Here is a 13,516-nt window from a genome sequence, read left to right as displayed (position 1 = left end):
TTAATTTTTCGGAACTGTATCTCTTGGTTTGAGATTACTAAGTTCCATCAATTAATAATCTTCGAACTTACAACGGGAAAATAGGCGAGAAAAAGATTGGTCCAAAAAGTCGCTGAAGCGGGAATTGAACCTGCGTCTTTCGCTTGCCGGGCGACTGCTCTTACCACTAAGCTATTCAGATCCTTTCGATCCTATATTTTTCATTTGCCTTATAATGGATGTTAGTAAATAGCGCCATGAATTAGGCCCAGACGCGAAATATATAAATTAGATATTTTTATCGGCTCTCAGTATTTAATAAATAAATGTGAATTTTAAATTCGGCCAATAGAGCCAAGCACGAAAATTAATTCTAATTTTTAATTTTTCGGAACTGTATCTCTTGGTTTGAGATTACTAAGTTCCACATCAATTAATAATCCTCGAACTTACAACGGGAAAATAGGCGAGAAAAATATTGGTCCGCGACTTTTCGGACCAATATTTTTCTCACCTATTTTCCCGTTGTAAGTTCGAGGATTATTAATTGATGTGGAACTTAGTAATCTCAAACCAAGAGATACAGTTCCGAAAAATTAAAAATTAGAATTAATTTTCGTGCTTGGCTCTATTGGCCGAATTTAAAAATCACATTTATTTATTATATAAGAATACATCTATTTTGCTTATATAGAAGGTAAAATATAACAAGAGGAATATTTTAGAACTATTTCTAAATGATTTAATTTTTGGTCCCTGAAACTGCCCCTGGACATATACATATATATTATCAAATATATATTGATTTAAGAATTTTAAAATAAACTTTTCAATTTATTTTATATATATCAATATACAATATCCCACATAAAGTGTTACAAGCTGTTTTCTCTGGCACTGCTAGAGATATTAACTTGAATTTTTTTCTAATTAAATGACATGATGCCTGAAAATTTAATAGATAAAAAAAATATTGGAAGCCTTTAAAGAACAAAAGGAGGGTCCCACTTCATTTTTTAAAAATGAAATCACTATAATTTTTTTTATATAAATTAATTCCTCATAATATTCTGCATAAAAAGTTATAAGGGTAGGATGATCAAAAAATGAATAATTTACGAGATATTTTGTACTTTAACGTGACATAATTTCACATAAACTATAAAATATTTCGTAAAATATTCATTATCCAATGATTTTACTTCACTACTTTTATGCACAAGAAATCAAATAATGTAAGAAAACGCATAGTTGTTTAAAAAAGAAATGTTATTTGCAACCAGCAGCTATATATTTTTTCTTAAAAACAACATTTGTTTTCTTTACATTAATTGATTTCTCTCATAATTTTGTTTATATTGTGAGAAATCGATTTATATAAAAAAAATATAGTGGTTTTATTTAAAAAAGATGAGGAGGGTCCTCTTTTATTCCTTAAAAACTCCCAACATTTTTTTTATCAATCAAATTTTTAGGCACCTTTTCCCATTGAATTAAATAAAATCAAGTCTGTAGCAGTGACAAAGAAAACAGCTTGTAATACTTTATGTGAGCACCCTGTATATATACATATATATATATATATTAGAAAATTGAGAGGTGACAATAGTTCCTAAATTATAACTTATTAAAAAATGAAATTTTTTTGTGAACAGTACATAGAGCCAAATAAATAAAATAAAAAAAATTACATTTTTTTACTCCCAAATAGAATATATATATTTATCTCATTAGTAATATACTGTGCGCGAGGGGATGGATAACGGCACGGATTCGAATCATTAACTGCACTGTTACGTTACAAAAAAAATGTATTTATTTCACACACGTAGCAAAGAAATAATTAGATAGAATTTCGTCTGGAATTCAATTTCCAATCCGCAAGCTACGGGCGCTATGCACACGAGACAGACAAGCAATCTGTTGGCGTAAGAAAAAGGGGCCTTTTTCTTTTAATACTGACAAATCTTTTTACCGTGCGAGCTACTGAGATAGTGAGAGCGACAGTCGTTCGAGAGGCGGTTTTAAGCCGTCTGTTTTCGAGCACAATCTAGATTTTCTTGGAATATTGTTGTTAGCAAAAGGTCGAGATAGCTGCTTAAGGGGATCCTAAACGGATGGCCGAACTCCGACGGGTTTGCGCCCTCATCTGAGCGGAACTAAAATTCGATAATTGCTGATAATTATCGATAATAATATAAAAAAAAAAAATTGTCGATAATTTTAGTTCTGCCATTACCGACAGCGTTATACATAAAGAGCAATAAAACAGCAAATAAAAACTGTGTTCAATATGTTGAAATTAGACATCATATATTTTTACTGTTCTATCGCTTCGCACGCGTATCAGAGTATCGAAGCGCATAGATAACAGTATATCATATGTGTGTCGGTCTCTATCACATGTTTGAACACAATTGTTCATATGTATGAGTGTATTGCGAATAGATTTCTATTACATATATATAAATATTTACTTATTTGCTCAAAAATATATATGCTTATAATATTTATATAAATAATACATGTTATATAATCGTCGATTATATCGAAAATTGGAAAAAACCGAATTGTATTAGATTGATTGTAATTTACTAAAAAGTTACATTATAATATCCAGTTATATATACCCCAAGTTTCGATATTCACTGTCAGTACTGAAAATCTATAGTTTACATTACGCTCGCTATAGATTTTCAGTACTGGCAGTGAATATCGAAACTCAGCCATAGTATTATGCATATACATTTGTATGTGTCATATACATTACTTATATTTACATACATGTATGCATACATACATAATACATATACATATATATGCAATGAATTTTATTTGATACAGTGGATTACCATAAAAATAAAACATTTTTGGGAAAATGTTTCATATAAAAATTGTAAGATTTTGAAGGGGGATAATATCATGAAAATTGCTCTTGCGTAGTGTTTTTCAATTATATTTGTTATTTTTTTATGGAATTATTTTATTTTTATTATATAAATCGAACTCTCGCAACATTCAACATAAAAAGTAGTAGAATAGCTAAAAAATAAAAAAGTTACGAAATATTATATTATGAAGTATGAAATATCTCATAAAATATTAATTTTTTGATAATTTTACCTCAATACTTATGCACAAAATAAAGAGAAATGGTGTAAAGAGAACATATAGTTGTTTTCAAAGACAAAAATATGTAGCTGCTAATTTACATACGTTTTCTTGAAAACAACTACGTGTTCTTTTATATCAGTTTATTTCTCTCATTATTTTGTGCATAAGTATAGAGGTAAGATTATCGAAAAATAAATATTTCATAAGATATATTTCATTATTTATTTAATTATATCAAATAAATTATAAAATATCTCGTTACGTTTTCATTTTTTAGCCATTTTATTACTTTTTATGGTGAATACTGCGATTCGATTTATATAATAAAAATAAGGTAGGTTCATTAAAAAAAAACTAGGTTGAACTCTATCTTTGAAAAACGCCGAACAATCACGATATATTGTCTCCCTTCGAAACCTTTTACAACTTTTATATAGAACAATTTTCCCGAAAATGTTTTATTTATTATTTTTATGATAAAATTTATTTTTATGATAATCCACTATGTCAAATAAAATACGTATATATATATATATATATATAGATGTTTTATGTATGCATACGTGTATATAAATATAAGAAATGTATATGATGCATGCAGATTTGTGTGCATAATACTTACATATTTTGGATAATCAATAGATAAAAATGTATTTTAATATTATGTGTGTATATGTACACACATATACAATATATACGTAATATATATATATATATATATGCAATCGTATAAATGTTCATAATTTTTTCCAGAGGGGGGCATATCACTTCCAGAAAAAATGTATACTTTTTACATCTTTTAGTAAAAGCTTTCTCACCGCGACAAGGTAGATGTAAATTGAGAAAGGTTTTTTTTCCATTTTCCAGGGGAGGGGGCAAGTGCTCGTTTTGCCCCTCCCTGAGGACGACTATGATTGTAATAAAGATTTTTACAATACATATTTTTACAACACAGTCTCGATTGCAACAAAATAATGTATTTTTACAATATTCTGAATAAAATATAGAATGGACCCCTTCCCGTCCATTCTCGTGAGAACGCAACCAATATATGTGTTTCGTCTCTCCGATTATAATTTGCAATCGAGATTGATATAACTTTTTCTGGTCAATTGTAGAATATAGATTTTTGAAATCTATATTCTTCCCAGAATAAATTTTTTTAAATAGAAAATTATACTTTTTTATCATTTTGGAAAAGGTGAGAGTTTATTGCTTTCTAGAATTGTATAAAAATGTTCTCTCATACATTTAACATTTTTGGAATATTTTTCCTCACAAGGATTGCCTCCTAAGGCTACAGTCGTGGCTAAAGCTGCAGCATAAATTCCACAACATACGCCATCAGGTTGTATTTGAACCTTTTCAAAAATTATGTCACTCGAGCTTATTGTTGGATAACGAAGATGTAATTTTTCTCTTTAGCTACCAATTTATCGTATGTACAGCCAGATAGACTATCGTACACGCGAAGTTTGGTGCCGTCAAAGAAAATACATTTCCAATGATTACTACAATTCCCTCCAATTATTTGTAAGCTATTATCACTACGACTAGCTTTAATCATGTGAGGGTATTCTATATGTAGCACACTTTGCGTTTCGAAATGAGAAGTTTCTCTTATAATACGCAAAAATAGATCCAACGATTCATCGTTGACGAGAATTTAATTGACTTGTCATACCCAAGATGTTATCTTTTACCAAATAAAGAGGAGCAAACGTATTTAAAATTTTTTCATTTCTTTTTATATCGTCTTCAGATATATCTTGTTCGTTACGTGAGTAACTTATAATAATACAATCATCATCTTGCTCTTTATTTAGAGCAATACCAGCAATATCAGTCATTATTGCTTCCATCGAAACGTTCGGTTTGAATCGTTTGCTCTCTTCTATGTCATTTTCGCTTTTTATTATATTTGGTCTCTTTATTTGATTTGTCAGTATTTTTTTTGCTGCTTCTTCTTTAGCTTCTATAATGTATCTTGGATTTCTGATTGGCATATGCCTATTGTGACGACTGTCCAAGATTTCTGGAAGCATGTATTCGTTATAGAAGCGTGTTAAGAAAGGCAGCATTTGATTTCTCCAAAAAAAATTGTCTGCCTCAATGCGCAATATTTTCATGCTTTGTGGAGTCCAAACAGCAAAAATACAATATTCTCGCTGTGTTATGTTCAACTGACCTTGAACTTGATAAAAATATCGATGATTTCGATTTATTTTATGTGGATCTTTTTTATCAAAAATACCTTTTAAAGAAGGCAATGTCTCTACAGCTATTTCTGCTGTCAAATGCTCAGCTGACAGAGGACATTTTATTTCCACTAGACCATTTTCATCAATAATTCCGTCAGGAGAAGCACCCAAGCACGGATTTTCAGTATCGATAAATAATCCGCAAGGTTTTATTTCTTTATTTAATTTTATAGCCAATTCTTTCCTTGCTACTTCTTCGTTCTCGCGACCATATTTTAGGGCTGCGGTATCAATGAACGAAGGATATAAAATGGCTTTTACTGTTGTTGCACAAGACGTTGTTGGTCTCATGCGACATACAGGTCCAAAATTGGATGCTGTCAGCATTTCTCGTCTCAATGATAACCATAATTCCGAGTCCCTTTGGCTTCTCGTATCGAATTCAATTTTCTTCCAGTTTCTCGTATTTTCGGACAATTTTTCTAAATGATTTTGCCGAAGTTGCTCAAATACATCAGATGGAAGATCTGGTTTTTGAGATTGCGGACCATAATAACGATCTGTTCCTGTCTCTTGTTTAAATTTTTTTTGCCTGCCTTGCACCTGTCGAGATTCTCTGGTTTTTGCAACTTTTATTTGTCGTTGTTTTTCTAGTTTCTCAACAATAGGCGGAACAGTTTTATCCATGCTCTTATGCAATTCTGTAATGGCTTGTTGCGTATTAAATTGCACAGCTGCTGCCGCAACTCTGGCATTGTAAGAGCCTCGTTTACCAAAATGAATGTGCTTTCCACCAATTTCTTTGCAGATTATCGAATTAAACGATTCTGCAGGATTATTGGTTAAATTCAGCAATAAGCTGTCGGAATAACCGCTTAGATATGTGATAGCGCTTTCTATCTTTTGATATAAACCATGTATTTTTAAAAGTGCAACATAATTTTTGTTCGTTTTACTATCCTTCTCTTCGCATATACGACCGCGTGCTTCGCATCGCTTATGTTCGCCAAAAACATGGCTAGGAATGTTCAATATATCTTTTTGCAATTCCATAGCCTTATAATGTTGAGGTGTTTGTTGGTCTTTTCTTCGTAATTCGGCTGCCTTTTCTACCTCTTTTCTAATATGTTTAATGTTGTTTTTCACAACATTTCGCAACTCTGTAAAGCCACGCTGCCTCTGCGTTTTTGGCTGAGTTGTCTCTGCCACCGCTTTGAGCTTTTTACACAAATTGCGAAGTAAATGATTTGTGCATTCTATTTTTTTTACTGTAACCATATGTTCATTATATGGTCTATTATCAATAATAGCCTGATAAACGCTACTATCACCATCGGCAATAACTGTTTTTAAAATCAGCCCATGCATTTCGAGGCTACATTTGAAACCTTCTGCGATGGCATCGCTCTCCATCCTTGTGGAGCTTTCGTTGCGATCAAAATTTTTATAACATTTGTGAGCTTTTGGTTCTATACCTTTTCGCTCTGCTATATCACATATTGCGCAAAATTTATTGCGGACACCGACGAAGAGAATCTTTTTCGTACGATAACCAATTATAGCTCCGATACCGGAAGGAGAATTGTAGGCACTGCCATACGATCTCTTCATCCAACTACCATCCGCTACAACTGTTATGTACAGAATACCGTTTATAACTTCGTTTCTCTCAAGAGCGAGTTGCTTTTCAATTTCGCCAGCCATTTTCATACTTTCCATGGCTGTTTTTTCAAAAGCATCGACTAATTTTTCTCTATTTTCTATGTACTTTGGCTCGGACATGGAAGGAATATTCATGATTGCACATTGCTCATTCAACTGGGCATAGCCAATTCCTACTGTAACAGTTCCTGCTACAGCAGCCATACCAATGTCTAATATTTCCGGCTCTTCGGGTTCTGAGCAGATAGTGGCTTCAGTATTGCACATTTGGCACTTGAAAGTAAAATGCGTCTTCAACTCTGCGGTTCTAGTTTTTATGAGTTTCCAATCTCTAAATTGGCACTCTATTCCTTTCATATGATTATTGAATGATCTCTGGACTTCATTCCACATATGAGAAATGTCGACAATGCGACGGCCTTGAGGCAAGCTTTCCTGGATACGATTCGTATCCAGAGGGCCATTTTCGATAACAAAATAATTGTCATCTTCGCAAAGTTCGACATTTTCCTCTTGGCCTTGAGGCATGCTTTCCTGGATACAATTTATATCCAGAGGGCTATTCTCGATAACAAAATAATTGTTATCTTCGCAAAGTTCGACATTTTCCTCTTGTCCTTTGGTTTAAGTCTTCATGACTTTCCAATCTTTAAATTGGCACTCTATTCCTTTCATATGATTATTGAATGATCTCTGGAGTTCATTCCACATATGAGAAATGTCGACAATGCGATGCCCTTGAGGCATGCTTTCCTGGATACGATTTATATCTACAGGGCTATTCTCGATAACAAAATAATTGTTATCTTCGCAAAGTTCGACATTTTCCTCTTGGCCTTTGATTTGAGTCGTTATCACTTTCCAATCTTTAAATTGGTCCTGTATTCTTTTCATATGATTATTGAATGATCTCTGGAGTTCATTGCACATATGAGAAATGTCGACAATGTGACGGCCTTGAGGCAAGCTTTCCTGGATACGATTCGTATCCAGACGGCCATTTTCGATAACAAAATAATTGTCATCTTCGCACAGTTCGACATTTTGACTACACTTATCTGTATTTGAATTTGACTCCAGGCATTGCATCGTAGGTACTAACGATTGGGTACTAACTTTCGAACCCATCGTATCGGATAATAATTCCACCGATTTCTGACAATCGATGGATTCATTGTTAGTATCTTTAAACGTGCTATTTCTGGAGTCATTTTGACTACACGTACCTGTATTTGAATCTAACTCCAGGTATTGCATCGTGGGTACTAACGATTGGTTCGAATCCATCGCATCGGAGAATAATTCCACCGATTTCTGAAAATCGATGGATTCATTGTTAGTATCCTTACACGTGCTATTCCTGGAGTCATTTTCTTCTTGGCGCTTTATCAGGTTCAGCATTCGTCGCCTGCAAAAAAAATTATGTTAATATTGTTCAAAATAAGTGTGTCAGTTATATCATTTTATATAATAAAGAAAAAGTAAAATTTCTGAAAAATAAATACAGTCTCTTGTTTAGAAATCTACATCTAACTAAAAATAACTATATTACATTATACACATACAATAAATAATGTAGTATCAATGTCTTATATTTTATAAGAATCAGAAGACACATATGAACCAATGTGTATCTGATGTGAAAAATAACCAGTTCACGAAGTCTCTGGTATATAAATATCTCTTTTTAAATAACCAGAACGCACCTGCAAATCGTTCTGGGAGAAGATATTTTTAGAAGCAACTAGCAGACGAATAAATCGTCTCTGGTATATAAATATCTTTTTTTAAATAACCAGAACGCACCTGCAAATCGTTCTGGGAGAAGATATTTTTAGAAGCAACTAGCAGACGAATAAATCGTCTCTGGTATATAAATATCTTTTTTTAAATAACCAGAACGCACCTGCAAATCGTTCTGGGAGAAGATATTTTTAGAAGCAACTAGCAGACGAATAAATCGTCTCTGGTATATAAATATCTTTTTTTAAATAACCAGAACGCACCTGCAAATCGTTCTGGGAGAAGATATTTTTAGAAGCAACTAGCAGACGAATAAATCGTCTCTGGTATATAAATATTTTTTTTTAAATAACCAGAACGCACATGCAAATCGTTCTGGGAGAAGATATTTTTAGAAGCAACTAGCAGACGAATAAATCGTCTCTGGTATATAAATATCTTTTTTTAAATAACCAGAACGCACATGCAAATCGTTCTGGGAGAAGATATTTTTAGAAGCAACTAGCAGACGAATAAATCGTCTCTGGTATATAAATATCTTTTTTTAAATAACCAGAACGCACATGCAAATCGTTCTGGGAGAAGATATTTTTAGAAGCAACTAGCAGACGAATAAATCGTCTCTGGTATATAAATATCTTTTTTTAAATAACCAGAACGCACATGCAAATCGTTCTGGGAGAAGATATTTTTAGAAGCAACTAGCAGACGAATAAATCGTTTCTATAAAATATTTTTTTATAACTACTGCTACTTTAAACTACTATTACTAAACTACTATTATACTACTACTATTTCTACTAATTACTATTTTAAAAAATGAACAAGAGACTGCTTTATTTTTAAAAATTTTTATTTTTTTCGAAATTACTTATATATACATATATATGTATGTTATATAAAGAAATATATTTTCAAAATATTTTAAATTTAAACAGATATTTTAATTTTACAATTAGGCCTTTTTATTCAATTTATTTGTTTATTATTTTTAAAAATTTAAGCATTTTCTGCAAAAAGTCAATTCAAAATATGGTGATTTAAAATTATATATATATGTGTGTGTGTGTGCTTTACTGTATAAAACCACAAATGTCAGTTCCTAGAATTAACACATAAATCCTAAGAATTACCAAAATACTTTGTAAATCCAAAAATAAAAAACGGTCTTTACTTTGAAGTCTTACCAGTCACTGTTCAGAAATGTAAGAATTTACCTACACTTGTAATAAAAAATCGAAATTTAATTTTTACAGGAAATAATGCTAAAAAATGGATAAAAATTTATACCGAATAGGTTTATTTCTCTTTGCTTTGCATAAAATTAAATAGATTGAGTGAAAAAAAAATACGAAAAAAATTAAATATATAAACCATTTTTTATAATTTTTTGTAATAAAAAAGAAACTTACTAAAAGAAAGGAAATGTTCTTTGGCTCACTAATTCTTCATATTACCAGAATTACAAGCTTTACTACTTTCTTTTATAACTTTGAAGAAAAGAAGCTTTTATATATTATTATTACTCAAAACATTCAATTTTATGTAAGTTAGAAAGAAAAATAAATATATTTAAAATTTTTTTCCATTTTTTATCATTATTTCTTGTCAAAATTACTTTTACTACAAGACTAGGTAAATAACATTGATTGGTAAGACTTTAGTAAAGACCGTTTTTTATTTTTGGAACAAACCATTTTGGTAAATCTGAGAATTTACGTAAATTTTAGGAACCGACATTTGTGGTTTTACAGTAAGAAAACCCACACACAATCACAATATCATTGACTTTTTCCAAAAAATGCTTGAAATTTTAAAAATAACAAATAAAATAATTAAATAAAAAGACCTAATTGTAAAATTATTTAAAATATTCCTTGAAAATTTATTTCTTTTTGTAAAGTAGAATTAAAATAAATTTTAAATATATAAATCTTTTTTATAATTATAATTGATTATAAAGTTATTAATTTTCTTGTTATAAATAAATAATTATATAGTATTAGATTTAGAGAAAAAAAAATGATTTATACAATTATTATTTTGATGGATGAGAGCAGTAATTGCATAAAAAATAGATTTTATTTTAGATTATATAAATATTGTGTGTGTATGTATATATATGTATATATAGAAAATTTATATATATATATTTATCTAATATATGCGCACAATATACAGGGCATTTCGGTAAAAGTGGGTCATCTCTAGTGGACATGTAGAACAGATAAAAATAATCCTATAAGTTTCTAAAAAATTTTTTTCTATAACGCATCGAAATACTTGTCTAAAGAATTTGGAAAGTATTTTTCTAAATAATTCTTATATTACTCTGTAGATTGTATTATTTTTATGTAAAGGCCAATATATATATAAATTCCTTGATATCATATCGGAGAGCCAAGGGCGGATTTTCTGAACATACTAATAAACTTATATCAAAAACTTTAATCTATTTTCAAGACCTAAAAATAATTATTATACTCCAGAATGATATAAGAGTTTTGAAAAATACTTTTCAACAAGTATCTTCATAAAGATGCGTTATAGAAAAAAATGTATAGGATGTTAGAGGATTGTTTTTATTTGTTCTACATGTCCATGAAAGATTGCCCACTTTTATCGAAACATCCTGTATATACGCAATATCTAAATAATCTAAAATAAAATCTATCTCTTTCAATAATTTTATTCAACTACTGCTCTGCTTCGTCAAAATAATAATTGTATTATTATCTTTTCTATACTTTTATATATATCATTTATTATAACAATAATTATATATTATAACAATAAATTATCTACTTGAAACTTCATAATCAATTATAACCATAAAAAAATTTATTATTTTTAGATTATAAATTTTATGTAATATATAAAAATAAAATAAAATAAAATACTAACTCATATATATATATATATATATATATATATATATATGCATGTAGAGAATGCATGGATGTAGGAGAGAGAGAGAGAGAGAGAGAGAGAGAGAGAGAGAGAGAGAGAGAGAGAGAGAGAGAGAGAGAGAGAGAGAGAGAGAGAGAGAGAGAGATACATGGAAAGATAGATATGTATATTTATATGTATGTATATATGTGTATACGTGTGTGTATGCATGTGTAGAAAATGTTTATTTGTATTTTCTCATGTAATTTAAAAAAAATGTACTAACTTTTGCATCCAGCCTTTCTTGAAAGAAACTCTACGTTTAGTACGAGGCAAATTTTTTGCGTTATATTTCTGTCCCATTGTGTGGACAACAAACTAATACTAAATACTAAAACTAAAAACAAACTAAATATATATTATAAATATATATTATGTAGAAACTTTTCACGTTTCACTTTACACGGTAACGACACGTCCTAACGTGACTTCTTGTGTACGCTGCTTCGTTGTTACGCGTACATATAGCACCGCGCGACGTGAGTGATGAGTCGCGCAGTAGATCATATCAACGTACTGCACAGACAGATTACTGCGGTATATACATACTACTGATACCGCGTGAATATGAAAGATCTGACGTGCGTTTTTACGAATATAACAAATAAGAATATTTATTATAAGAAAAATACAATTTATATATATATATATATGTTATTTTTTTCTTGCACAATTATAATTATACAGTTTGTGCCCGTACTGCTCGCTGCACCAGGATGGTAGCCTCGCACAAAAAAGGGTCCAGGACTATATTTTTGCAATTTCTTTTATGAATATAGTAAATGTAAAATAATTATTAATCAAACTAATGAACATAACTATTATATTAAAATAATTCTTATTCTAATAAATCATTGAAGACATTCGTATGAAATATAAATCAAATGATTTTTTTATTTGGTAATAAATTGTCAATCGAATCTGATTAAATTAGCTCGATTTTATCGAATGACTTTGAATTGAATTCGTTTTCGTAGAATGCTTCGTTTTACTAATCGTAGAATGCTTTTTGATTAATTTTGTTTATATCACAAGTGTGTCTCTTCAATTTATTTCGTTCATATCAAATTACCTTACAATTAGATAAATCGTTTATATAGTCTATCGTCATCTATAGAAAAGTAATACTAGTATAATAGTAATTATAATATTAGTAATTAGTAATATGTGTATATTTCTCTGAAGAGTACTCTGCGTTGATACCACTGCTTTTATAATGTAAAATTATGAAATGACGATTGATTATATAAAAGATATGAACAAAATAAATTGAAGATTGTCCAATTGACACTTGATATAAACAAAATTAATCAAAGAGCATTCTAGTTATTCTAGCGATTAGTAAAAACGAATTCAATTCAAAGTCTTTCGATAGAATCGAGCAAATTCAATCGAAGATTCGATTGACAATTTATTAAAAAATCATTTGATTTATATTTCATACAAATGTCTTCAATGATTTATAAAATAAGAATAATAATAGTTATGTTCATTAGTTTGATGAATAATTATTTTACATTTACTATATTCATAAAAAAAATTGCAAAAATATAGTCCTGTGGCCCTTTTTTTGTGCGGGGATATCATTCTGGTGCTGCGGGCAGTGCGGGCACGTATCCTGGTGCTACGAATACGTATCCTGGTGCTGTCGGCGGTGCGTTCCGGGGGGGGGGAGCGACATCCGTCGCCATCCTCGTGTCCGCTGGTAGCGGCGTAAATCGCATCATGCGAAAAAGTGCAACATATGTCCTACTCGGTTTTGAACCCGACGCACGGTGATAATCCCACGCACTAAATTGGCGCCACAGGACTCAGGGTATCAATATGAATTTTTATGAGACAAGTACTCTGCGTTGATACCACTGCTT

The 13,516-nt window shown here is 30.5% G+C and overlaps 1 pseudogene; it reads right to left on the bottom strand.

Annotated features, from left to right (window-relative positions):
• Positions 1–4,280: 4,280 nt before the first annotated feature.
• Positions 4,281–8,399, bottom strand: LOC145943240 (uncharacterized; annotated as a pseudogene).
• Positions 8,400–13,516: the final 5,117 nt, after the last annotated feature.

Source organism: Prenolepis imparis, unplaced genomic scaffold (genome assembly GCF_030444845.1).
Source record: "Prenolepis imparis isolate NDT839.2.m4 unplaced genomic scaffold, iyPreImpa1.0 SCAF_11, whole genome shotgun sequence".
Taxonomy (NCBI): Eukaryota; Metazoa; Arthropoda; class Insecta; order Hymenoptera; family Formicidae; genus Prenolepis; species Prenolepis imparis.
This window is presented reverse-complemented; position numbering and strand designations above follow the sequence as displayed.